At 43.8% G+C, this 17,387-nt stretch overlaps 1 pseudogene; it reads left to right on the top strand.

Annotated features, from left to right (window-relative positions):
* The first annotated feature begins 14,977 nt into the window (after window positions 1-14,977).
* LOC118473408 (uncharacterized) lies at window positions 14,978-15,299 on the top strand (annotated as a pseudogene).
* The last annotated feature ends 2,088 nt before the right edge of the window (window positions 15,300-17,387 follow it).

Here is a 17,387-nt window from a genome sequence, read left to right as displayed (position 1 = left end):
GATGCTTGGGGTTGGCTCGCCGAAGCAACAGAAGCTGCAGGGTGGTTGCCTACATATTCTGGAATATAAGGTGAGTGATACGAAGCAGTATGCATGACCTGCTTCGGCTGACTCTGTTGCGCTGCTGCTTCCGCTATTTCCTTTTGCTTCTGGATGGTAACATGACACATCCTGGTAGTATGGCCCTTGTCTTCACCACAGAATAGGCAATATATTTTTCTTGGCTGGTCTCCAAACCTTCCCCCGAAGCCCCTGGCGCCTCTGCCCCTTGGCGCTGGCGGCCGAAAAGAACTCTGTTGTTGGGCCGAAGCTTGTGAAGAGTGTTGTGGCCTTTGCTGCTGACTCCCTCGATCATTAGTTTGAGCAGAGTTATGGATTGACCTAACATGCCTCGGGTGAAATCTTCCTCCGAAGCCCCTGGTCATTTCAGAGAACCTGAATGCTTCCTCCCTTCTTTGGCGGAAGTCATTGTCAGCTCGAATGTATTCGTCCATCTTCTGGAGCAGCTTCTCCAACGTTTGTGGTGGCTTCCTGGCAAAGTACTACGCTGATGGTCCCGGCCGAAGCCCCTTAATCATGGCCTCAATGACAATTTCATTGGGCACTGTTGGCGCTTGTGCCTTCAGGCGCAGAAACCTCCGGACATACGCCTGAAGGTACTCTTCATGGTCCTGGGTACACTGGAAGAGAGCCTGAGCGGTGACTGGCTTCGTCTAAAACCCTTGGAAGCTAGTTATCAGCATATCCTTCAATTTCTGCCAAGAAGTGATTGTCCCTGGCCGAAGAGAAGAGTACCAAGTCTGAGCAACGCTCCTGACGGCCATGACAAAAGATTTTGCCATGAGTGTCGTATTGCCACCATACGAAGATATGGTTGCTTCATAGCTCATTAGGAATTGCTTCGGGTCTGTGTGACCGTCATACATGGGGAGCTGGGGTGGCTTGTAAGACTGTGGCCATGGTGTAGCCTGCAATTCTGTTGAGAGAGGAGAAGCATCATCAAAGGCAAAGTTTCCATGATGGAAATCTTCATACCAGTCATCCTCATTGTGGAAGCCTTCGTGATGAAGCTCTCTGCGTGGAGGCCTTCGGCTTTGATCATCTTGAATAAGATGACGAACCTCCACTACAACACTTATGGCCTTTTATGACAAATGCTCAATGACAATAGTAAAATCCGTCACTAGATGACTATGTTTATGACAATTTCTAGGAACCAAAACAATTTAGTGACGAAAAGTTAAGCCACGTCATAAAAAATGTCATTACTTGGCGTGTCATCATGTTTATGACGATATGATATGACAATATGAATGCGTCACATGAGGGAATCGTCATAAATTACTTACATCATACACTATGACATTGCACGACGATACATGTCATCATAAATATCTAATGTAGCTTTTAAAAAAGAAATGATACATAATTCATGTTGGAACCATTTCCGACCTTTCTTTGTTGGAGATCATGAAAAACTTGCGTCCTTCGTTGTAGTAAAATTGAGTTGTTAAAAAATTGTCACCACCAAAATTTATTGAAAATTAGTCAAGACCTGATAATCAAATAAAAGCTCTACTACAGGCAAATAGTTTTTGATATAAAAATATGCCACCAACAAATTTTATTGGGTTGTAAAAAGATTGGTCAAGACCTCATAATTAAATAGAAACTCTACTACGGTTTTGCCATAGAGGTAAATATTGTTTGATATAAAAATATGTTATCTTTTCAAAATATAAAAAACTAGGACTAGAGAACCCATGATGTGCTGGATAGCGACAATGTCGTCCACCGCTACACTATCAAATATAGCTGACAGAAGGTCAGAGTAGTTTATTCTGTTCTTAATCTTTGTTTGTTCTTATTCTCTCTGCCCTGGTTCTTTGAAATCAGAATCACTCAACGGCTGAAGCCTGAAGGAGTGTTGTTGTTGCTTGTTGGGCATAGGTTATCGCTTGGAACTATCGTGCCGAACAGCCGAAGTCGTAGTGGCCAGTGGGGTGGACCGGACGTCTGGACCGCTGATGCGCCATGTATCAAAAAATTAATGCCGCCAAAAAACTAATATATGGGAGGGATATGTATTTCCTTCTCCGATATCTCAGGACGTCGCACGGAAATTCCCTCTCTTCCCCAACCTCGTACCAGCCGGCTGCGAGATCCAGCGACCTCCCCACGGCAGTTCCATCAGAGACGCCTCCAGGGAAGAGATCCACACGGCTATCACGGAAATCCGAAGGTAATTTAGCTTAACTGTGCATCTTTGTTCGTCACCCACTAGATCTAGGTTTGAAATGCAGCACACAATCTTGCTGGTCCGATGCACGCCCTCCTCAATCCTTGACGCCCCCGCCACACCTCTGGAGGCCGCAAGCCGCATTCGACGGCCGCCCACCGCATCGCTGCTTCGGTAGCCATCGCCCCTTGTCCACGTCTCCATGCCCCGACCTCCTCCTCTTCTCTGGTAACTGCCTCGTCCTCGCCATCGCGGCGTCGCGCGTATGACTTGCGAGCGCCCCGCGCTTGCTTCTCTCAATCGCTTCCGATCCCAGAGCCGGCGGTTGACCACCCGCGCGAGCTCTCACTGTTCCCCCATACGGCCTCCCAGGAATGGTCGTTATGGTTGTGTGCCCTGATGCTGGCTCGGGCTTGCCGACTCGAGACCTGGGTATAATTGATTTTGTTACTGCCTCTGGCCCCCCTTGCTGTTATAACTATATACTAGTCAATAGTCATTTACTCCTGCTGGTACGAGCTAGTAGCATTGAGCAACACTACTGGTATTCACAATTATTAATTGTGTTCATCAGGGACAGAATAAGATACAACTAGTGTAGTTTTTAAAGCCGCCCAAGGGGCCAATACTATTGGTCAATCCATTCAGTAACATTTCTAGCTGCTAGCCTACTACCATGGTATGACAGGTAAGATGTTGCTTGTGTGGCTACTGTTCCCTGCATTTCCTGCTAATAAGCTTACTTGTATGATATTTTCTATCGGGTAGGCTAGATACACATACATCATGATATTTTCCTATATCGCCAATTGCAAATGATCGTTTCTTATGATATTTTCAATTTGGATCATAAGAAAACATCTCCCATCTTGTTCTCCCCTGCATTTCCCTGTATCGCCAATTGCAAATGCTCACTATTTGAGAATACAATTTTTTCAATTGGGAAGTCTAGGGTGAGTCTTACTAGCTATGTCAATTTTATTCATTGGTTTCTGCCACTATTTGCCATTTACCGTAGTCTGAATTTTCATGAATGATTGCTAACATGAACAAGATGTTATGGTGTAACGAGCTTATTGGTTATGAATGAAGAACAATCAATTGTTTCAATGGCTAGGCCTTGGACAATTAAAAACAATGATCACTGCATGGGCACAGTTAAATAAGCATTGCATGGGTGACATTTTTGTTTGGTTAGCCAAAAATAATGGAAGAAAGGGAAATACAATGTGACATGTGCCTATTTTTGCTAAAATGTTAGTCTATACATGCTAAACAGGCCTTTCCTAGTGATATCATCATCGCTACTATGTGCCCCCACCCTTTCACAGCCCATCAGATGTTCTCCCTGCTGCGCATGGATGATAGCATTTCTTGCTCCCAACAACCATGCCTCCCTGCCCCTGCGCCAGACACCTCTGGTTCTCCATTGTTAGATAACTCTTGATAGTCCCAATAGTCCCTTGTTGTTTGTGTTTTCAGTCATAGTCAGGTTATTCAGTTAGTGTTCAGCTAGGTGTTAGAGTAGTCAGTTAGCTCGTGCCGGAGTTTACCTATGCTGAGCGAGTCTCACGGAGAACTGGTTGTCATGTGGGCCGTGGGGATGGACACGACTGTGATCATGGCGTTGGTGTATCTCAGTGATTTTTTTCTCTATATGAATATACAACAGAAAATGCTGAGCAGCACCAAAAACTTGTCTCTCTCGTATGTTGTTTGTTCTCTACTGTAGGGAGTGTGTAGGGTGAGAGACCCCGCTGAGCTTGCTCCAACATATGTTTTGTTTGCCATGTCTCTCTTGTTTATCATGATCAGCATTTCCTTGGATTATACCACCATTAATACCATTATCATGATACATGTTCACATGCAAAATTCTCCAAGCAAGCTTTTGTAATATTGCTATATCAGCTGGAGAGTTAACTGAAAGAGCGCTTAATACATAGAGTGGAACATTTCTATACTAATCTACATCTGCAGCTAATATACAGATAAAGGTTAGTCTGTGTTGCTTTGTTTGATCGACCACTCTTGTTACATGTACTTATACATTCCCCTAGGTGGTTCTCAAAGAAAGCTACTAAGTATCTGGGTGGTATTCACGTTTGTAGTAGTCTGGCATGATAAGTACAAGTAAACATGATTGCTTACTCTGTTTGTAGCAGTCTGGCATGAATAAGTAGCTAGAATGGTAGCTTTGGCATAACCCTGTGTCTGACATGATTGCTTACTCTGTTGCCACATCATATGTTTGTTTTTCTTACTCCAGCTACTTATTCTAAGTCTATATTATTTTTACATGCTTATTTGATACACAGGATAGTTGTGTGAAGAACAAACTTAATCTCTCAGTCCTACATTGCAAAGTTTTTATATTGGTAAGAAAATAACCATTGTTTACTTATCTACATAGTTGAATGATATGTGAATGTGTAATATTGCCAATAGAATCAGAGAGCATGTCTCCTAGATCATTTTTATTGTAGTGTTAATAGTTGATTAATAGTTGATCCACAAAACTATAATGTTTTAGGTTGTAGCTACGTTACTTACAAGTATCACGATCCTCCTTACTTGAGCATTGTGCAGCTCCTCATGCTCTTTGATAGTCGCCTAGAGGGGGGGGTGAATAGGGCGAACCTGAAATTTACAAATATAAACACGACTACAAGCCGGGTTAGCGTTAGAAATATAAAACCAGTCCGCGAGAGAGGGCGCAAAACAAATCGCAAGCAAATGAAGAGTGTGACACGCGGATTTGTTTTACCGAGGTTCGGTTCTCGCAAACCTACTCCCCGTTGAGGAGGCCACAAAGGCCGGGTCTCTTTCAACCCTTCCCTCTCTCAAACGGTCCCTCGGACCGAGTGAGCTACTCTTCTCAAATCAAAGCCGGGAACAAAACTTCCCCGCAAGGGCCACCACACAATTGGTGCCTCTTGCCTTGATTACAATGGAGTTTTGATCTCAAGAACAAGTGAGAAAGAAAAGAAGCAATCCAAGCGCAAGAGCTCAAAAAGAACACAACAAATCTCTCTCTCTCTAATCACTAAAGCCTTGAGTGGAATTGGAGAGGATTTGATCTCTTTGGTGTGTCTAGAATTGAATGCCTAGCTCTTGTAAGTGGTTGAGAAGTGGAAAACTTGGATGCAATGAATGGTGGGGTGGTTGGGGTATTTATAGCCCCAACCACCAAAAGTGGCCGTTGGGAGGCTGTCTGCTCGATGGCGCACCGGACAGTCCGGTGCACACCGGACAGTCCGGTGCCCCCTGCCACGTCATCACTGCCGTTGGATTCTGATCGTTGGAGCTTCTGACTTGTGGGCCCGCCTGGGTGTCCGGTGCACACCGGACAGGTACTGTTTGCTGTCCGGTGTGCCAGTATGGGAGCGCCTGACTTCTGCGCGCGCTGCGCGCGCAATTAATGCGCCGCAGGTAGCCGTTGGCGCGGAGATAGCCGTTGCTCCGGAGTCGCACCGGACAGTCCGGTGTACACCGGACAGTCCGGTGAATTATAGCGGACTAGCCGTTGGAGTTTCCCGAAGCTGGCGAGTTCCTGAGGCCGCTTCTCCATGGCGCACCGGACACTGTCCGGTGTACACCGGACAGTCCGGTGAATTATAGCGGAGTCGCCTCTGGAAATTCCCGAAGGTGGCGAGTTTGCGTTGAAGTCCTCTGGTGCACCGGACATGTCCGGTGGTGCACCGGACACTGTCCGGTGGCACACCGGACAGTCCGGTGCGCCCGACCAGAGGTGCCATCGGTTGGCCCTTTGCTCCTTTGTTGAATCCAAAATTTGATCTTTTTATTGGTTGAGTGTGAACCTTTAACACCTGTATAATCTATACACTTGGGCAAACTGGTTAGTCCAATAAATTTGTGTTGGGCAATTCAACCACCAAAATTAATTAGGGACTAGGTGTAAGCCTAATTCCCTTTCAATCTCCCCCTTTTTGGTGATTGATGCCAACACAAACCAAAGCAAATATAGAAGTGCATAATTGAACTAGTTTGCATAATGTAAGTGTAAAGGTTGCTTGGAATTGAGCCAATATTAATACTTACAAGATATGCATGGATTGTTTCTTTCTATATAACATTTTGGACCACGCTTGCACCACATGTTTTGTTTTTGCAAACTCTTTTGGAAATCCTTTTCAAAGTTCTTTTGCAAATAGTCACAGGTAAATGAATAATATTTTGCAAAGCATTTTCAAGATTTAAAATTCTTCTCCCCTTGTTTCAAATGCTTCTCCTTTGACTAAACAAAACTCCCCCTAGAAGAGATCCACCTCTTAGTGTTCAAGAGGGTTTTGATATATCATTTTGAAATACTACTTTCTCCCCCTTTTTGAACACAATAGGAAAATCAATTGATAAATATTCAACACTAAGTTTTTGAAATCGGTGGTGGTGCGGTCCTTTTGCTTTGGGCTCATTTCTCCCCCTTTTTGGCATGAATCGCCAAAAACGGAATCATTAGAGCCCTTGAAGTGCTATCTTCCCCTTTGGTCATAAATAAATGAGTTAAGATTATACCAAAGGCGAAGTCCGGTCCTTTAGCTTTGGGCTCTTACTCTCTCCCAAAGACGGAGTCCTTTTCTTTGATGCTCATTTCTCCCCAAAGAATAGAGAGTTGCTTGGAGTGATGGCGAAGTATGAGTTACGGAGTGGAAGCCTTTGTCTTCGCCGAAGACTCCAATTCCCTTTCAATATACCTATGACTTGGTTTGAAATAGACTTGAAAACACATTAGTCATAGCATATAAAAGAGACATGATCAAAGGTATATAAAAGAGCAACGTGTGCAATTTTAACAAAAGAAGTTCCTAGAATCAAGAATATTGAGCTCATGCCTAAGTTTGTTAAAAGATTGTTCATCAAGAGGCTTGGTAAAGATATCGGCTAATTGATCTTTAGTATTAATGTAAGAAATCTCGATATCTCCCTTTTGTTGGTGATCCCTTAAAAAGTGATACCGAATGGCTATGTGCTTAGTGCGGCTATGCTCGACGGGATTGTCGGCCATTTTGATTGCACTCTCATTATCACATAGCAGAGGGACTTTGGTTAATTTGTAACCGTAGTCCCGCAGGGTTTGCCTCATCCAAAGCAATTGCGCGCAACAATGACCTGCGGCAATGTACTCGGCTTCAGCGGTGGAAAGAGCGACCGAATTTTGCTTCTTTGAAGCCCAAGACACCAAGGATCTTCCCAAGAACTGGCAAGTCCCCGATGTGCTTTTCCTATTAATTCTACACCCTGCCCAATCGGCATCCGAATAACCAATCAAATCAAATGTGGATCCCCTAGGATACCAAAGCCCAAACTTAGGAGTATAAGCCAAATATCTCAAGATTCGTTTCACGGCCGTAAGGTGAGCTTCCTTAGGGTCGGCTTGGAATCTTGCACACATGCATACGGAAAGCATAACATCCGGTCGAGATGCACATAAATAGAGTAAAGAACCTATCATCGACCGGTATACCTTTTGATCCACGGACTTACCTCCCGTGTCGAGGTCGAGATGCCCATTAGTTCCCATGGGTGTCTTGATGGGCTTGGCATCCTTCATCCCAAACTTGTTTAGAATGTCTTGTGTATACTTCGTTTGGCTAATGAAGGTGCCCTCTTGGAGTTGCTTCACTTGAAATCCTAAGAAGTACTTCAACTCCCCCATCATAGACATCTCGAATTTCTGTGTCATAATCCTACTAAACTCTTCACATGTAGACTCGTTAGTAGACCCAAATATAATATCATCAACATAAATTTGGCATACAAACAAGTCATTTTCAAGAGTTTTAGTAAAGAGTGTAGGATCGGCTTTTCCGACTTTGAAACCATTTGCAATAAGAAAATCTCTAAGGCATTCATACCATGCTCTTGGGGCTTGCTTGAGCCCATAAAGCGCCTTAGAGAGCTTATAGACATGGTTAGGATACTCACTGTCTTCAAAGCCGGGAGGTTGCTCAACATAGACCTCTTCCTTGATTGGTCCATTGAGGAAGGCACTTTTCACGTCCATTTGATAAAGCTTAAAGCCATGGTAAGTAGCATAGGCCAATAATATGCGAATTGACTCAAGCCTAGCTACGGGTGCATAGGTTTCACCGAAATCCAAACCTTCGACTTGAGAGTATCCTTTGGCCACAAGTCGAGCTTTGTTCCTTGTCACCACACCATGCTCATCTTGCTTGTTGCGGAAGACCCATTTGGTTCCTACAACATTTTGGTTAGGACGTGGAACTAAATGTCATACCTCATTCCTAGTGAAGTTGTTTAGCTCCTCTTGCATCGCCACCACCCAATCCGAATCTTGGAGTGCTTCCTCTACCCTGTGTGGCTCAATAGAGGAAACAAAAGAGTAATGTTCACAAAAATGTGCAACACGAGATCTAGTAGTTACCCCCTTATGTATGTCGCCGAGGATGGTGTCGACGGGGTGATCTCGTTGGATTGCTTGGTGGACTCTTGGATGTGGCGGTCTTGGTTCTTCATCCTCCTTGTCTTCATCATTTGCATCTCCCCCTTGATCGTTGCCGTCATTTTGAGGTGGCTCATCTTCTTGGTCTTCTTGTTCAACATCTTGAGTCTCATCCTCAACTTGTGTTGGTGGAGATGCTTGCGTGGAGGAGGATGGTTGATCTTGTGCATGTGGAGGCTCTTCGGATTCCTTAGGACACACATCCCCAATGGACATGTTCCTTAGCGCTATGCATGGAGCCTGTTCTTCACCTATCTCATCAAGATCAACTTGCTCTACTTGAGAGCCGTTAGTCTCATCAAACACAACGTCACAAGAGACTTCAACTAGTCCAGTGGACTTGTTAAAGACTCTATATGCCCTTGTGTTTGAGTCATAACCAAGTAAAAAGCCTTCTACAGTCTTAGGAGCAAATTTAGATTTTCTACCCCTTTTGACAAGAATAAAACATTTGCTACCAAAGACTCTAAAATAAGAAATATTGGGCTTTTTACCGGTTAGGAGTTCATAGGATGTCTTCTTGAGGATTCGGTGTAGATACAACCGGTTGATGGCGTAGCAAGCGGTGTTGACCGCCTCGGCCCAAAACCGATCCGAAGTCTTGTACTCATCAAGCATGGTTCTTGCCATGTCCAATAGAGTTCGATTCTTCCTCTCCACTACACCATTTTGTTGTGGGGTGTAGGGAGAAGAGAACTCATGCTTGATGCCCTCCTCCTCAAGGAAGCCTTCAATTTGAGAGTTCTTGAACTCCGTCCTGTTGTCGCTTCTAATTTTCTTGATCCTTAAGCCGAACTCATTTTGAGCCCGTCTCAAGAATCCCTTTAAGGTCTCTTGGGTATGAGATTTTTCCTGCAAAAAGAACACCCAAGTGAAGCGAGAATAATCATCCACAATAACTAGACAGTACTTACTCCCGCCGATGCTTATGTAAGCGATCGGGCCGAATAGGTCCATGTGTAGGAGCTCCAGTGGCTTGTCACTAGTCATGATGTTCTTGTGTGGATGATGAGCACCAACTTGCTTCCCTGCTTGGCATGCGCTACAAATCCTGTCTTTCTCAAAATGAACATTTGTTAATCCTAAAATGTGTTCTCCCTTTAGAAGCTTATGAAGATTCTTCATCCCAACATGGGCTAGTCGGCGGTGCCAGAGCCAACCCATGTTAGTCTTAGCAATTAAGCAAGTGTCGAGTTCAGCTCTATCAAAATCTACCAAGTATAGCTGACCCTCTAACACTCCCTTAAATGCTATTGAATCATCACTTCTTCTAAAGACGGTGACACCTACATCAGTGAATAGACAGTTGTAGCCCATTTGACATAATTGAGAAACGGAAAGCAAGTTGTAATCTAATGAATCAACAAGAAAAACATTGGAAATGGAATGATCAGGTGAAATAGCAATTTTACCCAAACCTTTGACCAAACCTTGATTTCCATCCCCGAATGTGATTGCTTTTTGGGGATCTTGGTTTTTCTCATATGAGGAGAACATCTTCTTCTCCCCTGTCATGTGGTTTGTGCACCCGCTGTCGAGTATCCAACTTGAGCCCCCGGATGCATAAACCTGCAAAACAATTTTAGTTCTTGACTTTAGGTACCCAAACGGTTTTGGGTCCTTTGGCATTAGACACAAGAACTTTGGGTACCCAAACACAAGTCTTTGACCCCTTGTGTTTGCCCCCAACAAATTTGGCAACTACCTTGCCGGATTTGCTAGTAAGCACATAAGAAGCATCAAAAGTTTTAAATGAAATATCATGATCATTTGATGCATTAGGAGTTTTCTTTCTAGGCAACTTGGCACGGGTTGGTTGCCTAGAGCTAGATGTCTCACCCTTATACATAAAAGCATGATTAGGGCCAGAGTGAGACTTCCTAGAATGAATTCTCCTAATTTTGCTCTCGGGATAACCGGCAGGGTATAAAATGTAACCCTCGTTATCCTGAGGCATGGGAGCCTTGCCCTTAACAAAATTAGACAATCTTTTAGGAGGGGCACTAATTTTGACATTGTCTCCCCTTTGGAAGCCAATGCCATCCTTGATGCCCGGGCGTCTCCCATTATAAAGCATGCTACGAGCAAATTTAAATTTCTCATTTTCTAAGTTGTGCTCGGCAATTTTAGCATCTTGTTTTGCTATATGATCATTTTGTTGTTTAATTAAAGCCATATGATCATGAATAGCATTAACATCAACATCTCTACATCTAGTACAAATAGATACATGCTTAACAATAGATGTAGAGGGTTTGCAAGAATTAAGTTCAACAATCTTAGCATGAAGAATATCATTTTTATCTTTAAGATCGGAAATTGTAACTTTGCAAACATCATAATCTTTAGCCTTAGCAATTAAATTTTTATTTTCTACTCTAAGGCCAGCAAGAGAAATATTCAATTCTTCAATCCTAGCAAGCAAATCATCATTATTATCTTTAGGATTGGAAGTTGAAACAATGCAAACATGAGAATCAACCTTAGCATTTAAACTAGCATTTTCATTCCTAAGGTTGTCAATCATTTCACGGCAAGTGCTTAGCTCACTAGATAATTTTTCACATTTTTCTACTTCTATAGCATAAGCCTTTTTAACCTTAACATGTTTCTTGTTTTCTTTAATTAGACAATCCTCTTGTGAGTCCAAAAGGTCATCCTTTTCATGAATAGCACTAATCAACTCATTTAATTTTTCTTTTTGCTCCATGTTAAGATTGGCAAAGAGGACACGCAGATTATCCTCCTCATCACTATTATTATCATCACTAGAAGACTCATTTTTAGTGGAGGAGTTAGATTTAACCTTCTTCCGTTTGTCGTCCTTTGCCATGAGGCACTTGTGGCCGACGTTGGGGAAGAGAAGTCCCTTGGTGACGGCGATGTTGGCGGCGTCCTCGTCATCGGAGGAGTCGCTTGAGCTTTCGTCGGAATCCCACTCCCGACAAACATGGGCATCGCCGCCCTTCTTCTTGTAGTACTTCTTTTTCTCCTTTCTTCTCCCCTTCTTGTCGTCGCCTCGGTCACTGTCACTTGATATAGGACATTTAGCAATAAAATGACCGGGCTTACCACATTTGTAGCAAACCTTCTTGGAGCGGGACTTGTAGTCTTTCCCTCTTCTTTGTTTGAGGATTTGGCGGAAGCTCTTGATGACGAGCGCCATTTCCTCATTGTCGAGCTTGGAGGTGTCTATTGGTTGTCGACTTGATGTAGATTCCTCCTTCTTTTCCTCCGTCGCCTTGAATGCGACAGGTTGAGCTTCGGATGTGGTGGAACCATCAAGCTCGTTGATCTTCCTCGAGCCTTCGATCATGCACTCAAAACTTACAAAATTCCCGATAACTTCCTCGGGGGGTCATTTTAGTATATCTAGGATTACCACGAATTAATTGAACTTGAGTGGGGTTAAGGAAAATAAGAGATCTTAGAATAACCTTAACCACTTCGTGGTCATCCCACTTTACGCTCCCGAGGTTGCGCACTTGATTCACCAGGGTCTTGAGCCGGTTGTACATGTGTTGTGGCTCCTCCCCTTTGCGAAGCCGGAACCGACCGAGCTCCCCCTCGATCGTTTCCCGCTTGGTGATCTTGGTGAGCTCGTCTCCCTCGTGCGCGGTTTTGAGCACATCCCAAACCTCCTTGGCGCTCTTCAACCCTTGTACTTTGTTATACTCCTCTCTACTTAGAGAGGCGAGGAGTATTGTTGTCGCTTGAGAGTTGAAGTGCTCGATTTGGGCCACCTCATCCTCATCATAATTTTCATCCCCTACTGACGGTACCTGTGCACCAAACTCAACAACATCCCATATACTTTTGTGGAGCGAGGTTAGATGAAATCGCATTAAATCACTCCACCTAGCATAATCTTCACCATCAAAAGTTGGTGGTTTGCCTAATGGGACGGAAAGTAAAGGTGTATGTTTTGAAATGCGAGGGTAGCGTAGGGGGATCTTACTATACTTCTTGCGCTCTTGGCGCTTAGAAGTGACGGATGGCGCGTCGGAGCCGGAGGTGGATGTTGATGAAGTGTCGGTCTCGTAATAGACGACTTTCCTCATCCTCTTGTGCTTATCCCCACTCCGATGCGGCTTGTGAGAGGAAGATTTCTCCTTCTTCTCTTTGTGATGGGAAGAAGATTTCTTCTCCTTCCCTTTGTTGGAGGAGTTCTTCTTCTTCTCCTTCCTCTTGGTGCGGGACTCTTCCGATGAAGTGCTCTTGTGGCTTGTAGTGGGTTTTTCGCCGGTCTCCATCTCCTTCTTGGCGTGATCTCCCGACATCACTTCGAGCGGTTAGGCTCTAATGAAGCACCGGGCTCTGATACCAATTGATAGTCGCCTAGAGGGGGGGTGAATAGGGCGAACCTGAAATTTACAAATATAAACACGACTACAAGCCGGGTTAGCGTTAGAAATATAAAACCAGTCCGCGAGAGAGGGCGCAAAACAAATCGCAAGCAAATGAAGAGTGTGACACGCGGATTTGTTTTACCGAGGTTCGGTTCTCGCAAACCTACTCCCCGTTGAGGAGGCCACAAAGGCCGGGTCTCTTTCAACCCTTCCCTCTCTCAAACGGTCCCTCGGACCGAGTGAGCTACTCTTCTCAAATCAAAGCCGGGAACAAAACTTCCCCGCAAGGGCCACCACACAATTGGTGCCTCTTGCCTTGATTACAATGGAGTTTTGATCTCAAGAACAAGTGAGAAAGAAAAGAAGCAATCCAAGCGCAAGAGCTCAAAAAGAACACGACAAATCTCTCTCTCTCTAATCACTAAAGCCTTGAGTGGAATTGGAGAGGATTTGATCTCTTTGGTGTGTCTAGAATTGAATGCCTAGCTCTTGTAAGTGGTTGAGAAGTGGAAAACTTGGATGCAATGAATGGTGGGGTGGTTGGGGTATTTATAGCCCCAACCACCAAAAGTGGCCGTTGGGAGGCTGTCTGCTCGATGGCGCACCGGACAGTCCGGTGCACACCGGACAGTCCGGTGCCCCCTGCCACGTCATCACTGCCGTTGGATTCTGACCGTTGGAGCTTCTGACTTGTGGGCCCGCCTGGGTGTCCGGTGCACACCGGACAGGTACTGTTTGCTGTCCGGTGTGCTAGTATGGGCGCGCATGACTTCTGCGCGCGCTGCGCGCGCAATTAATGCGCCGCAGGTAGCCGTTGGCGCGGAGATAGCCGTTGCTCCGGAGTCGCACCGGACAGTCCGGTGTACACCGGACAGTCCGGTGAATTATAGCGGACTAGCCGTTGGAGTTTCCCGAAGCTGGCGAGTTCCTGAGGCCGCTTCTCCATGGCGCACCGGACACTGTCCGGTGTACACCGGACAGTCCGGTGAATTATAGCAGAGTCGCCTCTGGAAATTCCCGAAGGTGGCGAGTTTGCGTTGAAGTCCTCTGGTGCACCGGACATGTCCGGTGGTGCACCGGACACTGTCCGGTGGCACACCGGACAGTCCGGTGCGCCCGACCAGAGGTGCCATCGGTTGGCCCTTTGCTCCTTTGTTGAATCCAAAATTTGATCTTTTTATTGGCTGAGTGTGAACCTTTAACACCTGTATAATCTATACACTTGGGCAAACTGGTTAGTCCAATAAATTTGTGTTGGGCAATTCAACCACCAAAATTAATTAGGGACTAGGTGTAAGCCTAATTCCCTTTCACTCTTTCTCCAAAAAGTCCATTTACATATTCACCAAGTACTGAATAGACTAAACAATAATAAATAGTTTGCTGTTTTTCTGTTTCTGTATTCGACTCTAACATCTCTAACATCTCTGTTTCTGTAATCGACTAACATCTCTTTAGTATTTAAATATATGTATAGCTTGCTAAAGCATTTACACATGCAGTAATCGACTCTAACATCTCTGTTTCGGTTTCTGTATACCAAAGCACAATTTAACATCTCTGTTTGCTCATATAGTTGTTGTTGACTACTTCATCTACCGTTTTATTTAAATGCTTTAGCATTGTTCATATCTAAAATTCATTTTAATTTGTTATTTTGAAATCCTACCTGTGCCTTATTTCAAGACCTCCATTCTAACCGTACTCATTTTATATCATTTTAGAAGAAAGAAATATATAAGGATGCTGAATCTAGTGCAATAGATCTTTTTAAGGAGATGCATTGCAGCAAGAAGAAATGTTTTAGTGAAAATGTTCAGAAAGCTATTATAAGTGCTTGTTTTCCTTTCATATTTGTACTCACAACTTGCAACTTGTGACCTTTAAACTTTATATTAGGTTGACATGGAAGAAATAGTAGCAGCACCGGTTCAGGATGGACAACAACTAAAATCTCCTACAGAAGTTATTTCTAATGTGCTACCGGACTCCAGTGTGTTCCTAAGCAATGTTGGTCTTCAGTTTGCCTCCAAGAAAAGATCCACAATGATAGTTTGTGCAAAGGTTCAACAACTTCAGGATGAACTGGAGTCCGAGAAGCAAGAAAAAGATGGCCTTCAGGAAGAAGTGGAAACCTTGAAGGCTCAAGCACAAGCATCTTAGGGAACCATTGGTAGTATGAAGAGGTCGATGGAAGAAAATAACAACCTCCTTTATCATATATTAAGCTTCAATCGAGGCCAAGTGCCTCCATCTTAAGTCTGGTTGACCACAATAGGACATGCAGCCTTCTGGATGCTATAGTGGCTAGTTACATTAGCTCTAGATTTGAAGTTATAGGATCATTTTCAATTATGATTAATGTTTAATACTTTGAGTTGAAGTTATTGGATTTGTTTTGGATTTTAAGTTAAAGGATTTGTAGATATAAGTTTTGAAGTTATATTATTCTCTACTGGATTAAATATTTGCGTTGAATATATTCATAGGATATTTTGGTTGTGATGTGTAATATTCTATGACGATATGAATGAATATGATGTGTTCCTTCCAATGACAATTGTATCAGTCACAAATGCTTTGACACATCACTTGCCACGTCATCACGTTTTATGACGATTTTTTGTCACAAATGCATTGCCGCATAAGCGGCCACCACCTTCCAATTTGTGACGAAATTCTTCGTCACAACAAATTTTGCCACGTGGCTTGCCACATAATTGGATCTATGACAAATATTTTCGTCATAAAGGTTTTGCCACGTCATCACCATTAGCCACGTGGCAATGCATGTCAGTACGATTTGTGACGTTTTCAAGGGAACTTATGACGAAATAGAGTGTCATAGATTTAGTGACGAAGCTGGTATGTGTCATAGAATCTATGACGTTTTTTTGATCATTGTCATTGTAGGCTATTTAACACGCACCTTCTGTGACGATGGCTTTTTCGTCACAATGACGTCACCAAAACATAACCTATGACAAATAAACACTAGTTAGTGACGTAATCATTATGTCATAGAAGGCCTAAAAGGTTGTAGTGCTCTTCGGAAGCTTCGTCTATCTGTCTCTGAAGATCAGCTAGACGAGCCATCTTCTCCTTCTTGCGTTGCACCTGTTGCTGAAGGATCTCCAGGTTTTGGATCTCCTGATCCAGGTCATCCTCCGGAGGTGTTGGACTAACAGCCTTCCTCTTCTGGCTTCGGGCCTCTCTAAGAGAAAGGACATCCTGATTGGGATCCAGCGGCTGTAAAGTACCAGCCCCTGTCGCTGAAGCTTTTTTCGGTGGCATGACGAAGGTGAGGCTTGCCGAAAGTGTTCAAGACTCAAAAAATGGAAGTGAGTTCACCGGAGGTGGGCGATGTTGGGGACTTGTTCTCAAATGCTATGAATCAAGAACAAGGCAACACAAAATGTTAAATGTTAATATCCTTCGTCCTTCGAAGCATTATTTCCCCAAGGATATAATGATTTTTGGACGAAGGTTATGAAGGACATACCTTCATCACCATAAAATATAATAATGAAGAAGGAAACATATGAAACATAAAGATAACATAAACAGTTGTGTATTATTGTCGACTCATTTCCATTTTATTATGATGAAAAGATAAAAATGATATCAAATTACAAGTGTACCTTCAGCTCGTGAGAAGGTAAAAGCACAAGTGTGACGCAAAAGCCAATGCCCAATCAGCGTGAACAGTACGGGGATACTGTTCACTTATTTATAGGCATGGGTCGCAGCCTACGCAAAATTACATTAATGCCCCTTACATTTATTAATAACTCTATGATAATTCTTCGAGGTCTAATCTGGTTTTTCATCTTTAAGTCGGTTTCCTTTTCCGCCGCTATTCTGAAGCTCTTCTACACACAGCTTCGGCTCTGCTCCAACCTTCGTGTTCTTTGTGCTTCTTCGTACCGTGGCTCTGATCCGAGTCCGAAGATACCTGTCAATGTACTTTATTCCAGAAACATTGTTAAATCATGTTTTTGAGGACCTTCGGAAGCCGAAGGCCCCCAACAATTATCTATGCAATTTTACCTAACCCTTTTACCTTGCCTTGATTCCCATCACCGAATATAATTGAATCTTGGGAATCCTTATTCTTGACGTAGGAGGTGAACATCTTCTTCTCCCCTGTCATATGGTTTGTGCATCCGCTATCAATAATCCAGCTTGAGCCCCCGGATGCATAAACCTGCAAGGTAAATTTAGGCTTGGGACTTAGGTACCCAACTCTTGTTGGGTCCTACAAGGTTAGTCACAATTGTCTTAGGGACCCAAATGCAAGTTTTGTCACCCTTGC

Source organism: Zea mays, chromosome 9 (assembly GCF_902167145.1).
Source record: "Zea mays cultivar B73 chromosome 9, Zm-B73-REFERENCE-NAM-5.0, whole genome shotgun sequence".
NCBI lineage: Eukaryota > Viridiplantae > Streptophyta > Magnoliopsida > Poales > Poaceae > Zea > Zea mays.
This window is presented reverse-complemented; position numbering and strand designations above follow the sequence as displayed.